Source organism: Pelobates fuscus, chromosome 1 (assembly GCF_036172605.1).
Source record: "Pelobates fuscus isolate aPelFus1 chromosome 1, aPelFus1.pri, whole genome shotgun sequence".
NCBI lineage: Eukaryota > Metazoa > Chordata > Amphibia > Anura > Pelobatidae > Pelobates > Pelobates fuscus.
The window spans coordinates 494,198,474-494,225,629 of NC_086317.1; positions in this window are offsets into that span (position 1 = coordinate 494,198,474).

Sequence of the window (27,156 nt, forward strand, 5' to 3'; positions counted from 1 at the left end):
TCCTGGCTATTTCTCATGGCAGCATCAGGGTTCCCGCCCATTTTTTATTTTCAGCTTTATAATTGGACTGTGGTGTAAGGGGAGGAGGGACTCTTTATACCCATCAGTCTAATTAATCTAATTAATTCCTGTCCTGTGACTGCTAAGGGAGGAGCTACCCATAAGTGATGCTGCCATGAGAAATAGCCAGGAAAAGAAAATTACGGTAAGTTTGTCATACATTTTCTCTATTTTCACTCCAGGAGACACAGTTTAACAGGCGAGAAAAGATGTCAGGGTGTTAGGGAAACGAGCCATGGGTGTGTTTATTGCCAAACAATACATAATTTACTGAAAGATGTCCTAATTAATATTCTTCATCAGCCTGGGATCACTAATCACTGGATATAAAGCTTTAATTAAATAGTTAAATTTACTGAAAGATTAAAAATGACACTGAAACACTTCTGCTCTAAGCTGAATGTGAGGAAATAAAAAGGTAATTTCATCTTCCATGATACCAGTAACTGTTAATTGGCTTACATCTCCCTGTGAATGTGCTAATTAGCCTCCGATACCTTGTAATGCACTGATTGAAGAGAGGGTGAGCTGAGAGCGTGGAAGGAAGTATTTATTAACTCAGACAGATCTGGTGAGATCTTCCGCTTAGTGTGTCCTAACACACCATGTCCTAACACTGTCTGACTGCGTGTATCACACAATCAGATAACCTTGTCATTACAGGAATTGCAGTGATTAATAACCCTGGTATATGCCAATATCATAGCGATTAATAACCCCGGTATATGCCAATATCACAGTGATTAATAACCCCGGTATATGCCAATATCACAGTAATTAATAACCCCGGTATATGCCAATATCACAGTAATTAATAATCCCCCCCCCCCCCGGTATATGCCAATATCACAGTAATTAATAACCCCGGTATATGCCAATATCACAGTGATTAATAACCCCGGTATATGCCAATATCACAGTAATTAATAACCCTGGTATATGCCAATATCACAGCGATTAATAACCCCGGTATATGCCAATATCACAGTAATTAATAACCCCCCCCCCGGTATATGCCAATATCACAGCGATTAATAACCCCGGTATATGCCAATATCACAGCGATTAATAACCCCGGTATATGCCAATATCACAGTAATTAATAACCCCGGTATATGCCAATATCACAGTAATTAATAATCCCCCCCCCCCCGGTATATGCCAATATCACAGTAATTAATAACCCCGGTATATGCCAATATCACAGTGATTAATAACCCCGGTATATGCCAATATCACAGTAATTAATTACCCTGGTATATGCCAATATCACAGCGATTAATAACCCCGGTATATGCCAATATCACAGTAATTAATAACCCCCCCCCGGTATATGCCAATATCACAGCGATTAATAACCCCGGTATATGCCAATATCACAGCGATTAATAACCCCGGTATATGCCAATATCACAGTAATTAATAACCCCGGTATATGCCAATATCACAGTAATTAATAACCCCGGTATATGCCAATATCACAGCGATTAATAACCCCGGTATATGCCAATATCACAGCGATTAATAACCCCGGTATTTGCCAATATCACAGCGATTAATAACCCTGGTATATGCCAATATCACAGCGATTAATAACCCCGGTATATGCCAATATCACAGCGATTAATAACCCCGGTATATGCCAATATCACAGTAATTAATAACCCCGGTATATGCCAATATCACAGCGATTAATAACCCCGGTATATGCCAATATCACAGCGATTAATAACCCCGGTATATGCCAATATAACAGTAATTAATAACCCTGGTATATGCCAATATCACAGTAATTAATAACCCCGGTATATGCCAATATCACAGCGATTAATAACCCCGGTATATGCCAATATCACAGCGATTAATAACCCCGGTATATGCCAATATCACAGCGATTAATAACCCCGGTATATGCCAATATCACAGTAATTAATAACCCCCCTCCCCCGGTATATGCCAGTATCACAGCGATTTATAACCCCGGTATATGCCAATATCACAGTAATTAATAACCCCGGTATATGCCAATATCACAGCGATTAATAACCCCGGTATATGCCAATATCACAGTAATTAATAACCCCGGTATATGCCAATATCACAGTAATTAATAACCCCGGTATATGCCAATATCACAGCAATTAATAACCCTGGTATATGCCAATATCACAGTAATTAATAACCCCGGTATATGCCAATATCACAGCGATTAATAACCCCGGTATATGCCAATATCACAGTAATTAATAACCCCGGTATATGCCAATATCACAGTGATTATTAACCCCGGTATATGCCAATATCACAGCGATTAATAACCCCGGTATATGCCAATATCACAGTAATTAATAACCCCCCTCCCCCGGTATATGCCAATATCACAGCGATTAATAACCCCGGTATATGCCAATATCACAGCGATTAATAACCCTGGTATATGCCAATATCACAGTAATTAATAACCCCGGTATATGCCAATATCATAGCGATTAATAACCCTGGTATATGCCAATATCACAGTAATTAATAACCCTGGTATATTCCAATATCATAGCGATTAATAACCCCGGTATATGCCAATATCACAGTAATTAATAACCCCGGTATATGCCAATATCACAGCAATTAATAACCCTGGTATATGCCAATATCACAGTAATTAATAACCCCGGTATATGCCAATATCACAGCGATTAATAACCCCGGTATATGCCAATATCACAGTAATTAATAACCCCGGTATATGCCAATATCACAGCGATTGCCAGAAGTGTAAGCCGCTTGGGAGCTTTTCCTGTTCGTCTGCTAGCAGCAATTCGTGAGGTTTCGGTTCGGGAGTTTGGAGTGCTACCTTATTCCCTTGTATGCAGTTCGGAAGTTTGGTGCATTCACTTGTATTGAATTCGGGAGTTTGGTGTTCTACAGTAGCTGCCTTTATATCTGAAAGGGGAATATCGCCTAAACGTATTTTAACCCCTTGTCTGCTGAAACGGTCCGTTACAATTGGTGGCAAGAGGCGGGATCGTTCCTACAGCCAGAAGGACAGCTACAGGAGACACCATTTCTTTGGATTTTACAATTTGAGGGCAACGCATGTCTCAGTACAGCGACCCTGACAGCACCACGATGGAACCAGCAGTGGAGTACAATGAGGGTGTCATGGATGACCGAGATGAAGTCCGCAATCTGGCATCTGGTACCAGGCACTGGGTATTGCCGAGTACCAGCGGGGCGAGAGACTCCCCAAGGAAGACCAGTGATTGCAGAAGCGACTAGCCCTGCGGATGCCCTTCCTGGGAGAGCAGCCCCTGGAGGAATGGGTAAAGGAATTGGAGCTCCGGGTATGGCAGGAAATGTGGCTGGAGGATGCCTATCAGGCGCTCTGGTGGTATGGGGCACAGCCGAGCATGACAAGCCAGAGGGAGAGGAGTTTCATGGTCCTGGCTTGTTATGGGAGTCTTTTTCAGAGCTTGAATTTGGGAGCCCTACACAAGCCCGGCTCAGTGATCTCTTGGAGTGGAGGGAGAGCAGGTATGACTGGGACGACACTCACGAGATTGAGCAAGACCTGGTCCACCTGGTGACCCGGGAGATAGAGCTAGAACAGGGCTACCAGCAGCTGTTTCAATGCAGTGAGAAGGCTCAGCAGGAGAGCAGCATGACAGACCCAGAGCCAGACCCATTCAGCTGGGACAAGAGAGTGAAGTTTTACTAGGAAGAACCCCAGGTGGCCGGTGGAGATGGGACCGAGGTCTCTCCACCGGTCCTGCAGGGAATTGGGAGCCCGGTCTCCATTCCCCAGTGGCAGTGTAATATGCAGGGAGAGGAGAGCAGCGTCCTCCCTCCCCAGCGGCAGGCTGAGTTACAGGGGGCAGAGGTAGTTGTTCCTGCCCTCCAGCAGCAGAGTGATATGCCGGGAAGGCAGTGTGAAGTGCAGGGAGAGGAGAGCAGCGTCCTCCCTCCCCAGCGGCAGGCTGAGTTACAGGGGGCAGAGGTAGTTGTTCCTGCCCTCCAGCAGCAGAGTGAAATGCTGGGAAGGCAGTGTGAAGTGCAGGGAGAGGAGAGCAGCGTCCTCCCTCCCCAGCGGCAGGGTGAGCTACAGGGATGCTGGGCAGTCGGCTCAGATCCCCAGCGGCAGGGTTATTTTTTGGGAATTGGGAGCCCAGGCTCCATTTCCCAGCGGCAGTGTTATTTGTTGGGAATTGGGAGCCCAGTCTCCATTCCCCAGCGGCAGAGTGTCCAGCAGGGAATAGACAGCCCAGTCTCCTTTCCCCAGCAGCAGGACTCTGTATTGGGAGTGGAGACAGTCGGTCTCCCTCCCCCGCGGCTGGAAGTATATATGGGAGAGGAGCTTGCTACCCCCTCTCCCCAGCGGCAGATTATTACTGTGCAGGGAGTAGAGAGCCCAGTCTCCTTTCCCCAGCGGCAGAGTGTTCTATCGGGAGAGGAGCCTGTTACCCCCTCTCCCCAGCGACAGCTTAGAGTACCAGGGGTAGACTGTAGATATTTTTATTTAGTTTTTTAAAATGCTTCCAAAATTAAACAGAATAACAAAATAAATAACAAAATAACAATAGCAACCAACTCAAACGTAATACCAAATGAAACATAAATACCCAAAAATTAAACATAAATACTGAAATAAACTCTGGAAGGGGCACTATTAGGGGAGTAAACCCATACCAAAATTAAATAACTGGGAAATAACAGGGAGAGGGATTAACATAAAGGGGGGGGACTAAATCGTAAGGGGAGAAATTTAAAAGGCGGGGGGCTCCATTACATCATGGAGCACTGGGGAGGGGAGGAGAAAGGCTGAAAATTTCTCTAAGGGGGTCTACATAACAAGGGGGTCTACATAACAAGGGGACAAGGGGGGTGTGAAGAAATGACTATATTATTCGATATTTTGTTGCATAGTTCTTGCTTTTTTGTGTACTTTTCATTCGGCAGATGGGACTGCCGAACAGAGACCACCCCTGGCTCACTTAACTTCAAAGCCGGCATCACTTTCACCCTCTATGTGTGCGGTCAGCGTTCGTACTGTCGAACGCCACGTGGCAGAGAAAACCGCGGCCATCTTTTTTTTCGCCAAACAAAGGCAGCGGGACTTGGTCGTCGAGTGTCTGGAACTAAAATCGGACACTCGACTTCCCAATCACCGGTCTCCATCATGCGAACGCTGGAACTAGTGATACCGATTAGCTAGGAGAGCGCTATTCGGTACAAATATGCACACGAATGAGGGGAACAATCGCTGCTAGGAGCCAGGGGAATTCATTCGGTACTTTTATGCATTTCTTCCCTTTTTCTGAAGTGACCGGCAAAACCACACGAACCTCTGGAACTATTTTGGGCAGTCCGCCCCCAGTGGACCGGTCACAAAGGACTTCCATACTTTTTGCGAACCCCTGAACCGATCCGGGTGAAATTTGGATATGTTGGTCACCCGGATCGGGGCTATCAGGGGATATAGTATTTGTGGGGATACCCCAGGTATAAAGGGGTGTTCCAGAAATTGGGGAAAATAGTGAATTTTCAGCCTGGAGATAATTAGGTTGTTACTATATCAGACCTGATTATCTCCAGGACTAGGGGAGGGAACTGCCTGTTTGTATTGGGTGTGTTTTATATTTTTACTGTTCGGGATTGGATAAATGTTACTCCTCCCTGTGGGATGTCCCCTTGCATGGGGACCTGCATAAAAAGCCATGTGTGTGAATAAACGTTAGTTCTGCTTGTATCCTGAACCTGGACTCTGACTGTTATTTGGAATTCGTATGCTGTAACAAGGGAATTATCTTATGCAGCTGTTATATTCCGTATGGATTTCGTTCCTGTAACTACCGAACCGGACTCTCGCTACTTTAGGCTCTGACCGTCCGGGAGGAAACTACCGAACTCGGTTTGGTTAAACTTGGTTTCCTTACAGGGGGGACAGGACCCAATTGACCTCAAGTCCACAGCCAGCTAAACATAACCACATACCAAAACATAATAATAATAATAATAATAATAATAATAGACATAATAATAAACCTAGTAAAACCCACCACCCACTTGGAGTCCATTTCTCTGTCCATCACCATAACCCACCACCCACATGGAGTCCATTTCTCAGTTCAAAACAGTTCAAAACCACACAACCCACCACCCACCTGAAAACAAGTCCATAACCCACCACCCAAAAGGAGTTCATTTTTCTGTTCAAACCACATAAACCCACCACCCACATGAAAATTCTTGTCCATAAACCCATCACCCATAACCCACCACCCACATGAAATCAAGTCCATAATCCCACCACCCGCAAGGAGTCCATTTCTCAGTTCAAAACACACAAAACCCACCACCCGCATGAAAACCATTTTGTTCAAACCCACCACCCTCAAGGAGTCCATCCCTCCGTCCATAAGACACCCTTAGTGTTTTACCCCCCACCCAAAAGCAGAATGTTCAATTGTCCATATTACAAAATCACACACAAAACCCACCCTAACCCAAACAGTACCAAAAACCGTGCAAAACCATTACCATAACCTAACTACCCTACACTACCCTACCTATACGCAGAGGAATGTACTTGTAGCGAAAGCCACTTCGCCACTGTGTTTTGGAGGGGGCTGCTTGCCCGCCTCTTACCGTGTGACTACGGTCCCTGGGCGATTTGGCCCTTTATGCACGGTATTTGGGCATACTGTGTTTTATCGTGCGGCTACTGGCCCTTTAAGCACAGTGAATGGACTTTTATTGTACTGTGCTGGCCTTTTAAAAACAGTGTATGGACATACTGAAACTTTTTGGACACTTCCTCTTCCCCTCCCCCGGATCCATTGTTCTCCAGCAGGGTGTTGTCCCAGGGACAAGGAAAAGCCATGCTTGCAAGTGAAAACAAAGGACTTCGACCTAACCGTTAAACCCCTGAACCTATTCAAGTGAATTTTGGATATGTTTGTCCCCAAGTTATACTGGTTAAAATAATATAAGTTTTATGTATGTACGATGTTAACTCACAAAGTTATAAAAATGTATAAAAAGTGTAACTTTTCAGCTTGGAGATAATTGAGTAGATACAGTAATTGACTCAATTATCTCCTAAGCAGAGGGGAGGAATATGCTGGGTGTGTTTCTATTGTCCCATTGTGTCTGATTGGCTGCTGTACTTGCATTGTATGTGTTGTAATGTGTTTATTGGTTGTTCTGCAAAACCCTGTGAGCAGTACTAGGTTTTGTGGATTGTGAATAAAAAGGGCTGCAAGCTAGCAGCCAGAGAGTTCTATTTTTACCCTCAACTTGAGTCCTGTCTCTTATTGGGGGAATCTGCTACAAGGGATTGCTATGCTAGGCATATTCCCTTGCTATAATCACTGAGCTCTTGTAAGAGCTTGTTCCTGCTTCGTTCTGAAGGGAGATAGCTGCAGCCTGCGGTGCTTATGGTGTCTGGTGGAGTGCTTGGAGTCCTCTGGAAGCGCTAGGAGCATCTTTCAACGGAGGTACCCAGTCGGGGTGCCAGGCGATCCGTTACATTGGTGGCAAGCGGTGGGATGGCGTCCTAGTGCGAGGAGAAGCAGCTCAGAGACACCGGTAACTTGTGGAGTTGTGCAGCGTCCCTATCTTCAGCAACATAATGGAACCAGCAGTGGCTACAGCAAGCATGGCGTATAGCTACTCCGTACTAGAGTTTGGCACGATGGTAGGGTTGCGCCTGAAGTTTTACGGACCCAATCCAGAGGAGAAATACGTGCGGTTTGTGTGGGACATGGTGACCCGGAACCTACAACACAGGGCGTTGAGGGAAGGCCAGTGGGCACGTTGGGAGAAACTCCAGCCACAGGTAGAGTGGGACGAGGAAGAAACCGAGGTAGCCGGTGGAGATGGGACCGAGGTCTCTCTACCGGCCCTACAGGGATGCTGGGCACCCGGCCCAGATCCCCAGCGGCAGTATGTTTTACAGGGAGGGGAGACAGTCGGTCTCACTCCCCAGCGGCAGAATGTGTTATTGGAGGAAGAGACAACCGGTCTCCCTCCCCAACAGCAACCAGAGGTACCCGAGGTAGAGGACCTCATAGACTGGTCCTGGGAGGACCCCCTGCAGGCAGGTGGAGATGGGACCGAGATCTCTCCACCGGCCCTACAGGGATGCTGGGCAACCGGCCCAGATCCCCAACTAGAGCTGGAGTTACAGAAAGTGGAGAGCATCGACCTCCCCCCCCAGCAGCAGCCGGAGTACCAGGGGGAGGTAAGTGATATTTCTCCTCCCCAGTCAACTCCTTTGTTCCCTGACCCCCCAGCAGAAGAGCTGGCAACTGGGCAGAGCGCCGCTGGCCTCTGTCCTCCCTTGTTTCCTTCCCCTGAGCCTGACTTTCTACAGGCTGCCTCAGCGGAAGAGCTGGCAACTGGGCAGAGCGCCGCTGGCCTCTGTCCTTCCTTTTTTCCTTACCCTGAGACTACCCCAGCTCTGACCCCGGAGCAGAGCACATCGGGCATCTGGCCCCCAAGTACTCACAGCCATTTGCCCAGCAAGGCCGAGGGTGCCACAGTTTCACCCCACAACTTGGGACCTACAGGCCAGTATGACTTATTGTTGGGGGGCTATTCTGTGAATTCTTTATTGTGGGGGGGCTACACTGCTAAATTTGTTTTGTGGGTTAGACCCTCTGTGAACTATGTACCGTGGGTGGGCCATTCTGTGAATTCTTTATTGTGGGGGGGCTACACTGCTAAATTTGTTTTGTGGGTGGGCTACTCTGCTAATTTTGTTTTATGGGTGGGCTGCCCGACTAATCTAGGTACTGACCGGCAGAAGGTCAGGTACCTGGTTAGTCTACCCCCGAATGGGAAGATATGTAGCGAAAGCCACTTCGCCACTGTGTTTTGGAGGGGGCTGCTTGCCCGCCTCTTACCGTGTGACTACGGTCCCTGGGCGATTTGGCCCTTTATGCACGGTATTTGGGCATACTGTGTTTTATCGTGCGGCTACTGGCCCTTTAAGCACAGTGAATGGACTTTTATTGTACTGTGCTGGCCTTTTAAAAACAGTGTATGGACATACTGAAACTTTTTGGACACTTCCTCTTCCCCTCCCCCGGATCCATTGTTCTCCAGCAGGGTGTTGTCCCAGGGACAAGGAAAAGCCATGCTTGCAAGTGAAAACAAAGGACTTCGACCTAACCGTTAAACCCCTGAACCTATTCAAGTGAATTTTGGATATGTTTGTCCCCAAGTTATACTGGTTAAAATAATATAAGTTTTATGTATGTACGATGTTAACTCACAAAGTTATAAAAATGTATAAAAAGTGTAACTTTTCAGCTTGGAGATAATTGAGTAGATACAGTAATTGACTCAATTATCTCCTAAGCAGAGGGGAGGAATATGCTGGGTGTGTTTCTATTGTCCCATTGTGTCTGATTGGCTGCTGTACTTGCATTGTATGTGTTGTAATGTGTTTATTGGTTGTTCTGCAAAACCCTGTGAGCAGTACTAGGTTTTGTGGATTGTGAATAAAAAGGGCTGCAAGCTAGCAGCCAGAGAGTTCTATTTTTACCCTCAACTTGAGTCCTGTCTCTTATTGGGGGAATCTGCTACAAGGGATTGCTATGCTAGGCATATTCCCTTGCTATAATCACTGAGCTCTTGTAAGAGCTTGTTCCTGCTTCGTTCTGAAGGGAGATAGCTGCAGCCTGCGGTGCTTATGGTGTCTGGTGGAGTGCTTGGAGTCCTCTGGAAGCGCTAGGAGCATCTTTCAACGGAGGTACCCAGTCGGGGTGCCAGGCGATCCGTTACAGTACTCGCCTGCTAAAGTGTGGTAGCCTTCCATGAAAAGGAAAAAACAGTTCAAAATCTAAGGGGGAAAGGTGAAAACAGATTTGGAATTCCCTTTACCAAGACAAGGGCGCCCATGGAGCGGTTCAAGGCGGGTGGACCTTGAGATTTCGCCACAAATGCTGCCAAATGGACGAATCCATAGAGGCCCTTTCGGTGGTATAGATCCCACGAACCGCCCTCAGAATGTCTGCTACCACCACCTGACAGGAAAGGTCTTTACGTTGAAGGGAAACCTGACACCGTGCCATCCAAGTGAAATACTTAACCACTGAACTGACTACATAAAGAGTGCCCAAATCAAAAGCCCTCCTCCGTGAGTTGGACGTCCCGTACGCCCACTCCGCGTAAGTCCAGCGAGATAAGCAGGGGATGCCCAAGGCGGCTGAGACCTCTTTGTAGACCTGTACATTAAAGGGGCACTCGAGGAGGAAGTGGTCCATGGACTCCACCTCCCCGGAACATTCCACCCGAGGACAACCGCGATACGTTATGTTCCTGTACTTCAAGTTCCCTCGAACGTAAAGTCTACCGTGGAAGGAGAGAAACGCCACGTCTCGGTATTTCTCCGGAAGGCGCCTGGAGTTGATGTTTTTCAACCCCGAGGCGAGAGTACTTGGCGGGCAGTCCTTCAAAGCAATCTGAATGCCAAAGTGGGTGGCCAGGACCCTCCCGTCGAGAAGCTTCTTGGGAGTGTCCCGAACCCCCTCCACCGTGACGTTCCACCTGCGCAGAATTCCCACTCCCTCGATGACCGAAGTCGGAAGATAGCTAGAATGCCGAACTCTCATGCTCTTCACCCTCCCACCCTGAAACAGTCTACCAGGAAAGGTGTGACCCACTCCCTGAATATACATACCCAGCCAGGCTGCTCATCCTTCAGGAGAGCCCCAAAGTTCCTTTTCAGGAAGTTGTTAGTTAAAAAGACGATGGGGTTGACCATGGCCAGACTCCCGTCTTTTCTGGCCAGGTAAGTGACCTCTCTTTTGATGAGGTTCAGCCTGTTCCCCCACAACATGCAGAAGAACAGCGCAAACATCCGAGCGTGGAGGGACCTGGGCAAAAGGAAGATGTTACTGACATAGCCGAATACGGTCAGAACATAGGTTTTGATCAAGTTCACCCGTTCTCTGAACGTCAGTTTCCACCTGTGGCTCTCCTCCACCTTGCTGGAAGCTATGGCAAGCCGTTCGGTCCAGTTCCTGAGAGCCAGATCCCCTGGTCCGAACACCATCCCCAAGATCTTAATTTCAGGCTGGGCCCTCGGGAAACCGTCTGGAAGAGAGAACTGGTCCCCCTCTTTCCCGCACCAGAAAACTACGCTCTTGTCCCTGTTGACACGAGAGGCTGAAGCGGCAGAATACGCTAGGATTAAATCATCCACCTCCGTGGCCTCCCGAGTATCGGAGACCACTATGGAGATGTCATCAGCGTAGGCAACAACCCGTAAAGGCCTCTCCGGAGCCCTGGCCACTCCCTGTAACGTGCTCGCCTCGACCCTTCGGATGAAGGGATCGACTGCAAACACGTACAAGAGTGGGCTGAGAGGACAGCCTTGCCGGACCCCGGATCGGATCCTAAACGTCCTGCCCCTCCACCCGTTCACAAGAGCGAAGCTTTCGCCCCCTCTGTACAAGGTGATTATCCAATTGATGAATTTTCCCGCCAAGCCATACTTCCGCAAGACTGACCACAGATAACAGTGATCTACCCGATCAAAAGCTTTGGACTGATCAAGTGCCAGAAGGTATATCCCCCTTTCTCCGGCCCTGCACTTCTCGAGGGCTTCCCTGACTTCGAAAACGGCATCAAAGACAGTTCTGACCCCGATTGAACAGTACTGGGAGGTGGATAGGACACGCCTCGCTAGGCCCTGTACTCGTTTCATCAAAATCTTTGCCAGGACCTTCCTGTCGACATTTAACAGGGATATGGGGCGCCAGTTCCCCACATCCGCTGTGTCGAGCACGTTCGGCTTGGACAGCAAGATCAGAGAAGAAGTCCTCATCGAGGGTGGCAAAAATCCTTGAGCCAAGCTCTCATTAAACACCTCGGTCAGATGAGGGGCCAAGAGGTCGCAGAACTGTTGGTAAAACTCAGCCGTCAGACCATCAGGACCTGGCGACTTACACTTGTTCTGCTGTTGGATACTCTCTGTGACCTCTTCTATGGTGATCTCGCTGACCAACTCGTAAAAAGAGAGGTCGCTATGCTCAGGGAGTGTGAGCTCGCTTAAGAAGTCATCCACCCTTCTCCCGTGGGAGGTTCCCGCTTCGCTACATTGGGGGCTGCCCTTTCCGAGGAGCTCAATATAGTAGTCGCGGACCACCTTCAGAATCCCGCGAGGAGACTCCTCGAGGGTCCCGTCGGTGCCCCGCAGACTAGGGATGGACTTGGTACCTTCCTTCCGCTTGCAGCTAAGATAAGGATCGGGCGAGCGGTACGGCCCATGATCCCTCTCTTTTACAAGGGAGGCGTACCTGTCATACTGATAACACCTCATCAGGTCTTTAACCGCCGCAATGTCCTCGGGGTCACCTCCCTGCGAGATCAGGATGTCTAACCTCCCAAGCAGGCCCAGATACATCTTGTACCTGGAGGACTGCATGTTTCGGGCGAGATTGCGAAACAGCCGTTGAGTTCTGGCCTTCACCATCTCCCACCACTCAGACTTCGTTTGGTCTAAGTCGGCCAATGTCATCTGATCGTGAAAGAATTCCATGAAGGCTTGCTGAACTCTCTGTTCCACCAGGAGGTCTGAATTTAGCCGCCAGATCCCTCTACCCTTAGGTGGGGTACTATGGACGTTCAACTCGCAAGACAAAATGTGATGATCGGAGAACTCCACCGGTGTAAGCACGGGTGCCGCCACCAGGAAATTCTCCTTAAAGAAAAACCTATCTATCCTACTCTGACAGCTACCTCTGTGATAAGTGTACCCACCCGTGGGATTGGGAGTGTGATGAAGGTACACATCGACCAATCCAGCCTGACTGGTGTTAAAGTCACCGCCAAACAGGATTTGCTGGGATGTATAAAGGTAAGGCTCTATCTCAATAAACAGGCGCTTCCTCTCCCACTTACATTGGGGGCCATAGATGTTAATTATCCTGAAAGGTTGCCTGCCCAGTGAGACATCTAAAACCACACACCTTCCTTTTTGCAACTCAATAACCCTGTTAATGCTAACATCAACGTCCTTAAATAGGATGGCGATTCCCCCATATCTCTCTGTGGCTAAAGAGAAGTAGGAGGGCCCCCATCTCCAGTCCCGCTTTGCAGCGTGCAGGGCCGCGAGGGTTTCCAGCCGGGTCTCCTGTACCAAGATGACATTGTACGGAGCCCGGCTGAGGTGGTCGTAAACCAAAAAGCGGGCCCTGCTGGACTTAATGCTGTTTACATTCACAGTAGCCACAGAGAGTACAGGAAAAGTCGCCATAAGGGCATTAAGTATAAGGAGACTTTCCCTTCCTTCTGCGATACCCCTCCTCCTCAGTGTCAGAACCGAGGAACCTCTTCACTGAGACTCCGGGATACAGTGGCCCGTCGTCTCTCAGAAGCACCTCCTGTCCCACCTCAACCTCTGCCACCACCTTGGGGAGGATCGCCATCTCCTCCTTGAACTCACAGTCGGCCCAGCTGGAGGACAGTGCCTCGTACCTGTTAGATACGGGCACCGGGGCCTCCTGCAAGCCCGAAGAGGAGGATGACTCCCTTGCCACACCACCCTTATAAGTGGCGTCTCCCCCTTTCGGGGGTTTCGCCGCAGGGGGTATGGCGGTCTTCCGGTGTGAGGGCAGCGTCGAGGTCTTGGAGGGGGGGGGTTTCTTACCTTTCACCGTGCTCCACTCAAGGGACTGTGCATCTAAGGAACGTGCATCTGGGGACTTCTCAGTGGGGGTAACCTTCACCGTGGAGTGTTTAGGAGGGGGGGGGCGAGGGGGAGGGGGCCTAGGGGGAGCCATAATGGCTGTGGAGGTAGTGCTTTCTCTACGTATACTTTTCGTGAGGGGACGTGAACTTGCTGCCTTCCCAGGGTCCTGAGATGGTGCAGAGACTGAGGGGAGGATGGGCTGTTGCTGGGGCAGGGAAACCCCTGTGCCAAAGATGGGCACCGTAGTTGAACTCGCTACCTGAACCCCTAACCCAGCAGAGTCCATCTCCACCGGCTCCTGACTCCAGATGGACTCAATATTGTGCTGGGCTTCGGGGCAGGTGCGGTACGTGTGACCCATCTCTGAACATAGATGACACCGGATCTCCCTGCAGCTGTCCCGGAGGTACCCCACAGCGCCGCACATAGTGCATTTGAGGACCGTACAGGCATTGCTGTAATGCCTGTACGATCCGCACTTGTGGCATACCCTGGGCTGACCAGGGTAAAAACAGGATACCCGGTCAGCCCCGATAAAAAAACTATTAGGCATATGCTGTGTGACACCTCGAATCTCTCGCAGCAACACTGAAACAGTCCATCCGCCTGTCCAAATCCCATCCTCATCTAAAATCTTAACTGGTGAGGATTTAACATCCCCAAACCTCTTAGTCCAAACAAGGATGTCTGCTATGGGGATGGATTCATTTCTCACCAGGAAGGTGACCTTCTTAAGACCCTGGCGAGAAATGGCCACAGCGGTGAATCCTGCCCACTTTGTACCTTGTGCAGACCTGGCCGCTTCCAACCCAGCCCAGAAGCGATCCAGGAGCTGCGACATCATAAAGGAGACGTCGAACTCCCGGGTGCCCGAGGCATGGATGAGCGCGTACAGGTCCACGGGCGCAAATCCCATATCCTTTAGCCGGGTCACCAGCCACCGTCTGTCAGGCACCTGGGTCTCACCCCCACAGACGAGCCGTACCACGTTCCTCCTGTTCCCAAAGGAAACCTGAGGACGCGTAGCAGGCCCGTCCGCAGATAGGCGAAGTGGCCCAGATGCCCAAGCATTGGGCGCACCGGGACCCGCCGTCTGGGAATGATTCGGGCGGACTCCCCTCGCTGAACCAGAGGCCTCGGTCACACCAGAACCCTGGGTGACAACCTGGGAGTGCCTAATGGGAACCCGTGTACCTGCTTGTGCGTCTAAACTATTTATAACCGCGGCACCCTTTGTCAGGGTGCCTGTGCCCGTGCTCGTGCCCGCCACCTGTGTACCAACTAACTCCAGTGAACCAGGGGCAGGGGCAACATAACCTGAGGTGGGGGCAACATAATACCAGGGGCAATAGTACTGGGGGCGGGGGCAACATAACCGGGGGCGGGGGCAACAACACCAGAGGCAGGGGCAACAACACCAGGGGCAGGGGCAACAACACCAGGGGCAGGGGCAACATCATTAATACAAACAGGCTGGCTGTGGACCTTTTTACTAAGGTCAATGGGTCCCATCATTACATTTACAGTTACATCCATACTCCCATCATCCTCAGCCATCCCCAAACCACCAGTGGAGTCAAACACAATGTTAGTCATACTTTTCTTACCTCCACTGGCGGTTTCCTCAGTATGGACTGCTGGCTGAGGATGATGGGAGTTTCCTGCAGTCCTGTCTTCCATAGCGCCAGCGGCACCCGCGGCACCCGCGGCACCCCGGGCACCCGCAAAACCGGCACCCGCGGCAGCAGGGGCACCAGGAACAACATGGGGACCAGTTACACATGCAGACATAAGGGGAACACATAGGGAAGCAGGGGGAACAGACTGGAAGACAAACTTGGACACATCCAGGGAAACAGACTGGGAGACAAACAGGGGAGGAGACTTGCTGGCAGGGGAGAGCAGTGGAGCTTGCTCCAAGGGAGCAGAGGGAAAAAGATGGGCCACTACTCAGAAATGTTTGGTGCTGCACAGCCCCATCAGCTGCAGCAACCTTCATGGAAGGTCCAACAGTGCCCATAGGCGTGCACAGCCTATTGCATTAGGGTGTGCACCCTAAAGCACAAGCACACGCGGTATATACAGGGAGTGCAGAATTATTAGGCAAATGAGTATTTTGACCACATCATCCTCTTTATGCATGTTGTCTTACTCCAAGCTGTATAGGCTCGAAAGCCTACTACCAATTAAGCATATTAGGTGATGTGCATCTCTGTAATGAGAAGGGGTGTGGTCTAATGACATCAACACCCTATATCAGGTGTGCATAATTATTAGGCAACTTCCTTTCCTTTGGCAAAATGGGTCAAAAGAAGGACTTGACAGGCTCTGAAAAGTCAAAAATAGTGAGATATCTTGCAGAGGGATGGAGCACTCTTAAAATCGCAAAGCTTCTGAAGCGTGATCATCGAACAATCAAGCGTTTCATTCAAAATAGTTAACAGGGTCGCAAGAAGCGTGTGGAGAAACCAAGGCGCAAAATAACTGCCCATGAACTGAGAAAAGTCAAGCGTGCAGCTGCCAAGATGCCACTTGCCACCAGTTTGGCCATATTTCAGAACTGCAACATCACTGGAGTGCCCAAAAGCACAAGTTGTGCAATACTCAGAGACATGGCCAAGGTAAGAAAGGCTGAAAGACGACCACCACTGAACAAGACACACAAGCTGAAACGTCAAGACTGGGCCAAGAAATATCTCAAGACTGATTTTTCTAAGGTTTTATGGACTGATGAAATGAGAGTGAGTCTTGAGGGGCCAGATGGATGGATTGGTAAAGGGCAGAGAGCTCCAGTCCGACTCAGATGCCAGCAAGGTGGAGGTGGAGTACTGGTTTCGGCTGGTATCATCAAAGATGAGCTTATGGGGCCTTTTCGGGTTGAGGATGGAGTCAAGCTCAACTCCCAGTCCTACTGCCAGTTTCTGGAAGACACCTTCTTCAAGCAGTGGTACAGGAAGAAGTCTGCATCCTTCAAGAAAACATGATTTTTATGCAGGACAATGCTCCATCACACGTGTCCAAGTACTCCACAGCGTGGCTGGCAAGAAAGGGTATAAAAGAAGAAAATCTAATGACATGGCCTCCTTGTTCACCTGATCTGAACCCCATTGAGAACCTGTGGTCCATCATCAAATGTGAGATTTACAAGGAGGGAAAACAGTACACCTCTCTGAACAGTGTCTGGGAGGCTGTGGTTGCTGCTGCACGCAATGTTGATGGTGAACAGATCAAAACACTGACAGAATCCATGGATGGCAGGCTTTTGAGTGTCCTTGCAAAGAAAGGTGGCTATATTGGTCACTGATTTGTTTTTGTTATGTTTTTGAATGTCAGAAATGTATATTTGTGAATGTTGAGATGTTATATTGGTTTCACTGGTAAAAATAAATAATTGAAATGTGTATATATTTGTTTTTGTTAAGTTGCCTAATAATTATGCACAGTAATAGTCACCTGCACACACAGATATCCCCCTAAAATAGCTATAACTAAAAACAAACTAAAAACTACTTCCAAAAATATTCAGCTTTGATATTAATGAGTTTTTTGGGTTCATTGAGAACATGGTTGTTGTTCAATAATAAAATTAATCCTCAAAAATACAACTTGCCTAATAATTCTGCACTCCCTGTATGTATGTATATATATATATATATACCCTCACACACACACAAAGCTGTGTGATGTGTGTGTGAGGGTGCTGGTAGTGTACTATGTGGGTGAGGGTGTTTGTGTGTGCATGCTTGTGAGGGTGCTGTGAATGTACTGTGTGTCAGGGTGCTGTTTGTGTGTGTGTGTGCACTTGTGAGGGTGCTGTAAATGTACTGTGTGTGAGGGTGCTGTTTATGTGTGAGGGTACTGGTAGTGTGCTGTGTGTGTGTGTGTGTTTGTTAGGGTCCTGTTTGTGTTTGTGAGGGTACTGTTAGTGTGCTGTGTGAGTGTGAGGGTGCTGTTTGTGTAATGTGTGTGAGGGTGCTGTGTATGTGTGAGGGTGCATGTGTGGTGGTGATGTGTATGTGTGGGGGTGCTGTGTATGTCTGTGGGTGATGTGTATGTGTGTGGGTGCTGTGTATGTGTGTGGGTGCTGTATGTGTGTGGGTGCTGTATGTGTGTGGGTGCTGTATGTGTGTGGGTGCTGTGTATGCGTATAGGTGCTGTGCATAGGCGTGCGCACGGGGGTGTGCCTGGTGTGCCTGGGCACACCCTAATCCCCGCGGCACGCCTATGTATTGAGACCGGCAGGGGAGATCTCAGGATCTCCCCTGCCGGCTCATGCAGAGCCGGCACTATCCAAGCGCCGGCTCTGCTCTCAGCCTCTCCTCCCCAGCTCACATGCAGGGAGGGAGGCAGGAGAGGACCGGCGAAGCTCTTGCCAGCAGCTCCGCCAGGTTCCTCTCGCGAGACCTGCGGGGCTAGTGTTCTCTCTCCACTGGACCACCAGGGATGGCAGCAGCAGAAAGGATCCCCCCTCCCAGGCATAAGGTAAGAAGGGAGGGGGGATAACTGATCTGCCCCCACCTCCACTGGACCACCAGGGAAGGCAGCAAGGAAGGATCCCCCCTCCCTACATGAAGTAAGTAATGTACCCTCACCTCCACCCCCCACAATCACACACACACATACAGCACCCACACACATACACAGCACCTACACACATACAGCACCCACAGACATACACAGCACCCACAGACATACACAGCACCCACACACATACACAGCACCCACAGACATACATAGCACCAAAACACATACAGCATCCACACACATACACAGCACCTATACACATACACAGCACCCACACACATACAGCACCTAAACACATACAGCACCTACACACATACAGCACCCACATACATACACAGCACCCACAGACATACACAGCACCCACACACATACAGCATCCACAGACATACATAACACCAAAACACATACAGCATCCACACACATACACAGCACCTATACACATACACAGCACCTAAACACATACAGCACCTACACACATACAGCATCCACACACATACAGCATCCACACACATACAGCATCCACACACATACACAGCACCTATACACATACACAGCACCTATACACATACACAGCACCCACATACATACACAGCACCTACACACATACAGCACCTACACACATACAGCACCCACACACATACAGCACCCACACACATTCAGCACCCACAGACATACACAGCACCCTCACACACATTACACAAACAGCACCCTCACACTCACACAGCACACTAACAGTACCCTCACAAACACAAACAGGACCCTAACAAACACACACAGCACACTACCAGTACCCTCACAAGTGCACACACACACAAACAGCACCCTGACACACAGTACATTCACAGCACCCTCACAAGTGCACACACACACACAAACAGCACCCTGACACACAGTAGATTCACAGCACCCTCACAAGCACGCACACACAAACACCCTCACCCACATAGTACACTACCAGCACCCTCACACACACACACATCACACAGCTTTGTGTGTGTGTATATATGTGTATATATACATACATACACATATACATATATATATATATATATATATATATATATATATATATATATCGCGTGTGCTTGTGCTTTAGGGTGCACACCCTAATGCAATAGGCTGCGCACGCCTATGGTGCTGTGTATGTGTGTGGATGCTGTATGTGTGTGGATGCTGTATGTGTGTGGGTGCTGTATGTGTGTGGATGCTGTATGTGTGTGGGTGCTGTATGTGTGTAGGTGCTGTATGTGTGTAGGTGCTGTATGTGTTTAGATGCTGTATGTGTTTAGGTGCTGTATGTGTTTAGGTGCTGTGTATGTGTGTGGGTGCTGTGTATGTGTATAGGTGCTGTGTATGTGTATAGGTGCTGTGTATGTGTGTGGGTGCTGTGTATGTGTATAGGTGCTGTGTATGTGTGTGGATGCTGCATGTGTTTTGGTGCTATGTATGTCTGTGGGTGCTGTGTATGTCTGTGGGTGCTGTGTATGTCTGTGGGTGCTGTATGTGTGTTGGTGCTGTGTATGTGTGTGTGGGGGTGATTGTGGGGGGTGGAGGTGGGGGTACATTACTTAATATCCCCCCTCCCTTCTTACTTCATGTAGGGAGGGGGGATCCTTCCTTGCTGCCTTCCCTGGTGGTCCAGTGGAGGTGGGGGCAGATCAGTTATCCCCCCTCCCTTCTTACCTTATGCCTGGGAGGGGGGATCCTTTCTGCTGCTGCCATCCCTGGTGGTCCAGTGGAGAGTGAACTCTAGCCCCGCAGGGCTAGAGTTCACTCACGCGAGATCTGAGCGTTGCCGCGGCAACGCTCAGATCTCGCGAGAGGAACCCGGCGGAGCTGCTGGCAAGAGCTCCGCCGGTCCTCTCCTGCCTCCCTCCCTGCATGTGAGCCGGGGAGGGGAGGCTGAGAGCAGAGCCAGCGCTCGGATAGCGCCGGCTCTGCATGAGCCGGCAGGGGAGATCCTGAGATCTCCCCTGCCGGTCTCAATACATAGGCGTGCCGCGGGGATTAGGGTGTGCCCAGGCACACCCGGCACACCCCGTGCGCACGCCTATGACAGTGCCGCTATTCCCCCCACAGGGACGCCCCGCTTCAGGAGCAACCACTATGGAGGGTCCAGCGACACCGTCTTTCCCCTCCCAACAGGCCGCACAGCGCCGGGAACTGCAGCAGCACCTTTCATGGAGCAGCCATCTACACCCTGCTCCAGACTGCTCCATCCAGTGCCATCCTGCCCAGCAGCCGCCTGAGGACAGGAGGCAGAGGTACCAGCCACCCCAGGGGACGCAACCACACGGAGAGGAAGGTCAGAGGGAAGGCAGGTAAGGGAGGGAGGGAGTGGGAAGGGAGTAAGGGAAGGGCCCCTCCATGGGATCACCGGTACACGCCATAGTACCGGCGGGGATGGTCTCCCTGTCACCATGGAGGGCGGCGGGGGGCCCAGATACTTCCACAGAGGCAGGTTGTGCAGGTTTCTGGGGCATACAGGTGTTGCCACCTGTAGGATTAGTATCCCTGGCCCCAGGCTTCTGCAAGGCCTGAACATCATCATTGTACATATACTCAGTATTTGAGCACTCACGCTCCTCTGTGGAATCTCCAGACCCCCTGACAGAGGTCTCAGGCTGACGCCGGGCGATGTTTTTCTTTTTCTTCTTTTTGTCCTTTACGGAGCCCTCCCCAAGTTCGTTTCCAAACTTGAGGAGAGACTCCTTAATCAGCCCTCGACCTCTGTCCTGCACTTTCAGCTGCCACTCTTCACCTTTCTCTCCTTCCCACTCCTCTTCACTGTCCTTCTCTCTGGCCCTCCTCTCCGTCTCAGCAGTGCCCCCTGGAGTAGCAAGGGCTGAGGTACATGGCTCCCCAGGTGAGTGATGGGAGTTGGAATCCAAGTCCTTGCTGGACTCCTCACCTGGGGACATGTCCCTCCTGCCCTCCATAGCCCTCTGCCTCCTGGACCTCGCAGCGTCCTTGGCTCTCTGTTGCAGGATGGCTTGGATGTCTGCTATTTTCTTTTCAGTCTGGAGCAGGGTGTAGGATAGATGCTGCTCCACTAATTATTTCTCAGCTATATCGGCCCTCAAAGGACCTCTTTTGTAATTAGAGGTCCTGTTTGATTTTTCCCTCTGCTCCCTTAGCTCTGCCCGGACCCCAGCTAGGCCCGAGTCTGCCTCGGCATGCTGGGCCTTCAGGGACACAAGCAGACCCCGGAGCCTGTCAGAAGGTAGCCCCGTAAAGACCCTAGCCTCAACCCCCTCACCCTTTTGCAGCCTCAGCATAGGTGAGGGAGGCCTGAGGGGCCTTGCTGGTACTAGCCACCTCAGGGGGGTCTCAGGGACTACCTCCTCCTCGGTACCCTCTCCCACCTCCAGGGACGGGGGGGGGCTGCTCTAGGAAGTGGAGGCCACTGCTGGCAAGTTCACGGCACTCAGCCAGCAACCCAGAGAGCAGCTGGGTATCGGCCCTGGTGTGGGCCGTGGCTCCCTGGGGGACCCCCACTCCCCTTTTCCATGCACCAAGCTTCCTGGACATCCCCCCGCCAGTCCCTCCAACAGGGAGACCTGGTTCCGGACTTGCCGGGAGAGGGCCTGGTGTTCAGTCCAGGACAGGCCCCTGGTATCTGCCTCACCTTCCCCAAAGGCCAGCTCAGCCTGCAGCTCGTCCAGCCTGACCTTCCATCCCCAGGCTGAGGAGGAAGGCCCGCGGGCCAAGCTGCCTAGGCCCAAGCAGAGCCCCCTGCTGCAGTAGTCCTTAGCCCAGTAATTGAGCTCAAAAAACAGATACAAACACACTCAGAGTTCCTGGGAACACCCAGAGCAGGCAAGCACAGCTCCACTCCCCAGCAGCAGTAGCGAAACTCCTCCCACCCCAGTGGGAGGAGAGACTGTAAGCCCCACACCTGTGCAGATGGGACCGTGGTCTCTGCACTTACCACACAGGGGGTAGGGACGGCTGGTCCTGCCCACCAATGACAGGGCTGTTTAGCCAAAGGGGAGACAGTCAGTCTCCCCCTCCGACAGCAGAGCTGTGCATCTAAAGGGGAGACAGTCGGTCTTCCCCTCCAGCAGCAGAGCTGTGCATCTAAAGGGGAGACAGTCGGTCTCCAGCAATCAGGCTCCAACCAGACTACTCCGGTGGTAGTACTAGCACCAGGGCAGAGTACCGCTGGTCTCTGCCCACTCAGCAACCCACCAAGGGTGTTACAGTCTTCCATCTGGTCCCCTAGGGGAGTGTCCACCAGGTGGGAGACCTGCATAAATACTGGGCGGGTAGCCCATAATAAAACAGACCACTGCTTGACCCACAACACGGAGCTTTGTCTCGTTCTTGGGGGGATTCACTGTATGCTGTTAGAGACTGATTGCCAGGAGTGTAAGCCGCTTGGGTGCTTTTCCTGTTCGTCTGCTAGCAGCTTCGTGAGGTTTCGGTTCGGGAGTTTGGAGTGCTACCGCCGCTCATATAACCGAACACACGTGGTTCAGTGCAGGGTGGCCATTTTGTCTCCCGAACACAGGCAGCAGTACTTGGTTGGCGAGTGCATGGGACTCATTTCGGCTACATATTCTTGCTAACCCCGGTCAAGATGGTACTGCTGCCTGTATACTTTACCGAATAAATACACTAACACGTTTGGGAGATATGATCTACCGACTGGGTGGAGCATTCGCTACCTCGGGGCATCACCTCGTGGCCAGACGGTAAAAATCTTCTCCTGAATAGCGATCCCATTCCATTGAACCAATCTCAGCACTTTTCGGGTATGTTGTGCCCTCAGATTCTGATTTTTCGGGGATATAAGAATTGTGGAGTTCCTGTACTGTTTTATCATCTTTTCGGGTATGTTGTGCCCTCAGATTCAGATTTTTCGGGGATATAAGAATTGTGGAGTTCCTGTACTGTTTTATTATCTTTTTGGGATGTTTTATGTATTTCATGTAACTGAGAGATAATTGAGTTATCTAAATTCCCAGCTCAATTATGTCTCAGACTCAGTGCATCTTGGGAAAATTCCCAGTAAACTTGTCCTGGAGACCACATACTATGGGGCTGTGCATAAAAAGCCATGTGTGGGCTAATAAAAATCAGTTGACTCGCAGAACTGTGTGTCATTGAGTTACTGGGGGAATGGGCTATAACCACTGACCAGCGCTTCCCTTCCAGCTCCAGAGGATTCCAATGGAGATATTCAGTCTCACATTGCAGCTCCGCTACAATCTGTATCCAGGAATTTTGTGATGGTTCATTTGTCCTCATGGTACTAATTGTTAGAATTGCTATATGTGACAGAACCATCCGTCTGTCTATTGTGGTAGATTCGTCTATTTCCTGCACGTCCGTGTAAATGGCTGTTTCCAATAGCAATTAGCCCACACATACGAATGACCGAACGGATGGCCACCCAGGATGGAAGTGTGCTGCTGGTTAACCTCTTGATCCCAATTAGAACGTTGTGGTTAACCGCAGACACTTCTCAATTAAACCGACTTCAGGGTGGCCGTCGTTCGTATGTCGACCACGAGGCAGCGGCCATTTTAAAATGCACGAAAGGCCAGCGGTGTTCGGCTCTGATTTCATGGAACTAAAAACTGACATTCTTTCTGCCGAACACCGCTGAAACAACGGGTCGCCTGGCTGTCTCGACGAACGCGTACAAACACCGGCTGTTCGGGAGTTTCACCATCGAGGAAAAGACTTAACCCAGATAGCCTTCCCATGGAGTCAATCGCATACCGAAAGACTGTAAGAACTTTGACTCCATGGCGATTGAACTATGCGTATGGGATCTGAGCGCTATTCGCCAATAATATGCCCTCAGATCCCGGCTATCTGGGGATATGTGATATGGATGTGAAATGTACAGTTATTATAAAGTTATGTATTTTTATGCACTTTCTAGTTTTGAATTTAAAATGGCGATGGGTCTTTGTCCTGGAGATAATTGTATTACTTCCCAATTATCTCCAGGGCAGAGGGAAGGGAACCATATTGCATTGTGGGAAAAGCCTGTGACTGTATGTCTGGAATGTCCTCCTGTACTACTGTAATTTCAGTCTTCCATTTGGTCCCCTAGGGGAGTGTCCACCAAGTGGGAGACCGGCATAAATACGGGAAGGTAGCCCACAGTAAAGCCAGATCCTGTTTGACCCTCAATGCGGAGCTTCTGTCTCATTATTGGGGGGATTTATTATTTACGCTTAGAGACTGCTTATTGGAAACGTATGCCGCTTGGTGGATGTCGTGGTTCGGCTATTAGCGGCAGTTCGTGGAGTTCTGTTCGGGAGTTGGAGTCCTTTCACGGATCCCGCTCAGGAGATTACCGCTTCCCCTGGTTATGGTTCGTGGATTACAATTTATACGAACTGAGAATTGATATGGTGAGGGGAAGGTGAACTAAACGGCGCTTTTACTTACAGACACTGAGGGTGTCTTAACACTATAGTCATATTAGAAGCTATTAGACCAAAACCAAGTGATTGACTAATTGCATTAGAAGCCTTCAAACAGGCAGCTGGTCTATCCAGAGTTTACAGAGGAGGAGACACGACAAGGGGGTGAACACTGGGGGGACAATGTTTGTTTTATAGTTTTGTAACGCAGAATTTGTAGGATATTTCGCCTTTAAAGGATTTTGTAGAGCATATCAGAAAGATCCTTTCTAAATCAGAATGTAACATGGCATGGCGTAGTCCTGTAGCATTGCAATGCTCGCTGTTTATTAATTTTTACAGCTGAATATCTCCTAGATTTTGGTTTATCTTGCATTGTTTGAAGATATTATTTTGTGAGGTTGATCTTTTTTTTTATTAACTTCACAATCTTGTTTGTCAATCTCTTTCTATCCAAAAACAGGTTTTACAAATAAAAAATAATCTCAATTTTGTTAAGAAAAAAATATTATCTAGATAACCTTTATCACGGAGAGAGTAATGTGTGCTTTTAATTGCAGTTAATTTATCGGCTAACCTTTGCTTGAGGCTGCACAATCACTACTATGGCTATTAATTGCAAAACCCTGAGTCCTTCATTAAACCAGAACTAAAATGAAATCATGATAAATAGAACAGACATATCCCTGGCACAGCTGTCTATTCTTGGTTTTCGAGGATAGGACGTGGAGGTGGGGAGTGACCTGTTGGATCCAGTCATGGTAATATAACCTAACGGGGAATGTCAGGGTGTCACGATGGATACAATGTAATCACTAGATAGATGGTGGAACGATTACACGTGGAGGCAGTGAGCCAGCACTTAGGATCAATCACACAATGTGACAGCACAATCACACAATGTAAGAGAACAATCACACAAAGTGACAGCACAATCACACAATGCAACATTTCAATCACACAATGCAACATTTCAATCACACAATGTGACAGCAGAACCCCACAATGCGACATTACAATCACACACTGTGAGAAAACAACCCCACAATGCGACAGCACAATCGCACATTGGGACATCACCACCCCACGAAGCGAGAGAACAACCCCACAATGCAACATTACAATCACACACTGTGAGAGAACAACCCCACACTGTGAGGGAACAATCACACAATGGGACTGATAGCGAGGAATTTTCTCTGTCAGGAATTTCCCCTTGCCATGTATGTACGTAGTGGGGAATCGCTATGCAGTCTAGAACAAAATCTAACCCCATTCAACCCCCCAATAACGACAGACCACTTAGTATGGATGAAACAGGCCACAGCATTTATTATCACAAACTAAATTACTGCATAACACATCCATAACTTTATTTATTAAATCTCTTCTTTTTCTGTAACCAAAACGTTAGACATAAATAGTGATGTCGCGAACACAAATTTTTTGGTTCGCGAACGGTGAACGGGAAATTCCGCAAACGTTCGCGAACCGGCGAACCAGGCGAACCGCCATTGACTTCAATGGGCAGGCGAATTTTAAAACCCACAGGGACTCTTTCTGGCCACAAAAGTGATGAAAAGGTTGTTTCAAGGGGACTAACACCTGGACTGTGGCATGCCGGAGGGGGATCCATGGCAAAACTCCCATGGGAATTTACACAGTTGATGCAGAGTCTGGTTTTAATCCGTAAAGGGCAGAAATCACCTAACATTCCTAAATCACAATGGATATGGATTGACACCTGACATATGACATATTGACACCTTGACATATGGATTGACACCTGTCCTCAGAGACCCTGACACACTGACACAGAGCAGAATAGAGACTGTTCCCCCTACATAGGGTCACTTGGCAGATATGGATTGACACCTATCCTAAGGATCCCTGATACACATTGACACAGAGCAGAATAGAGACTGTTCCCCTTACATAGGGTCACTTGGCAGATATGGATTGACACCTGTCCTCAAAGCCCCTGATACACACTGACACAAAGCAGAATAGAGACTGTTCCCCCTACATAGGGTCACTTGGCAGGTATGGATTGACACCTGTCCTCAGAGACCATGATACACACTGACACAGAGCAGAATAGAGACTGTTCCCTCTACATAGGGTCACTTGGCAGATATGGATTGACACCTGTCCTCAGAGACCATGATGCACATTGACAGAGCAGAATAGAGACTGTTCCCCCTACATAGGGTCACTTGGCAGATATGGATTGACAACTATCCTAAGGATCCTTGATACACACTGACACAGAGCAGAATAGGGACTGTTCCCCCTACATAGGGTCACTTGGCAGATATGGACCATGATAGGGACTGTTCCCCCTACATAGGGTCACTTGGCAGATATGGATTGACACCTATCCTAAGGATCCCTGATACACACTGACACAGAGCAGAATAGAGACTGTTCCCCCTACATAGGGTCACTTGGCAGATATGGCATGGTCGTGGGAGGAGGAGGATGAAT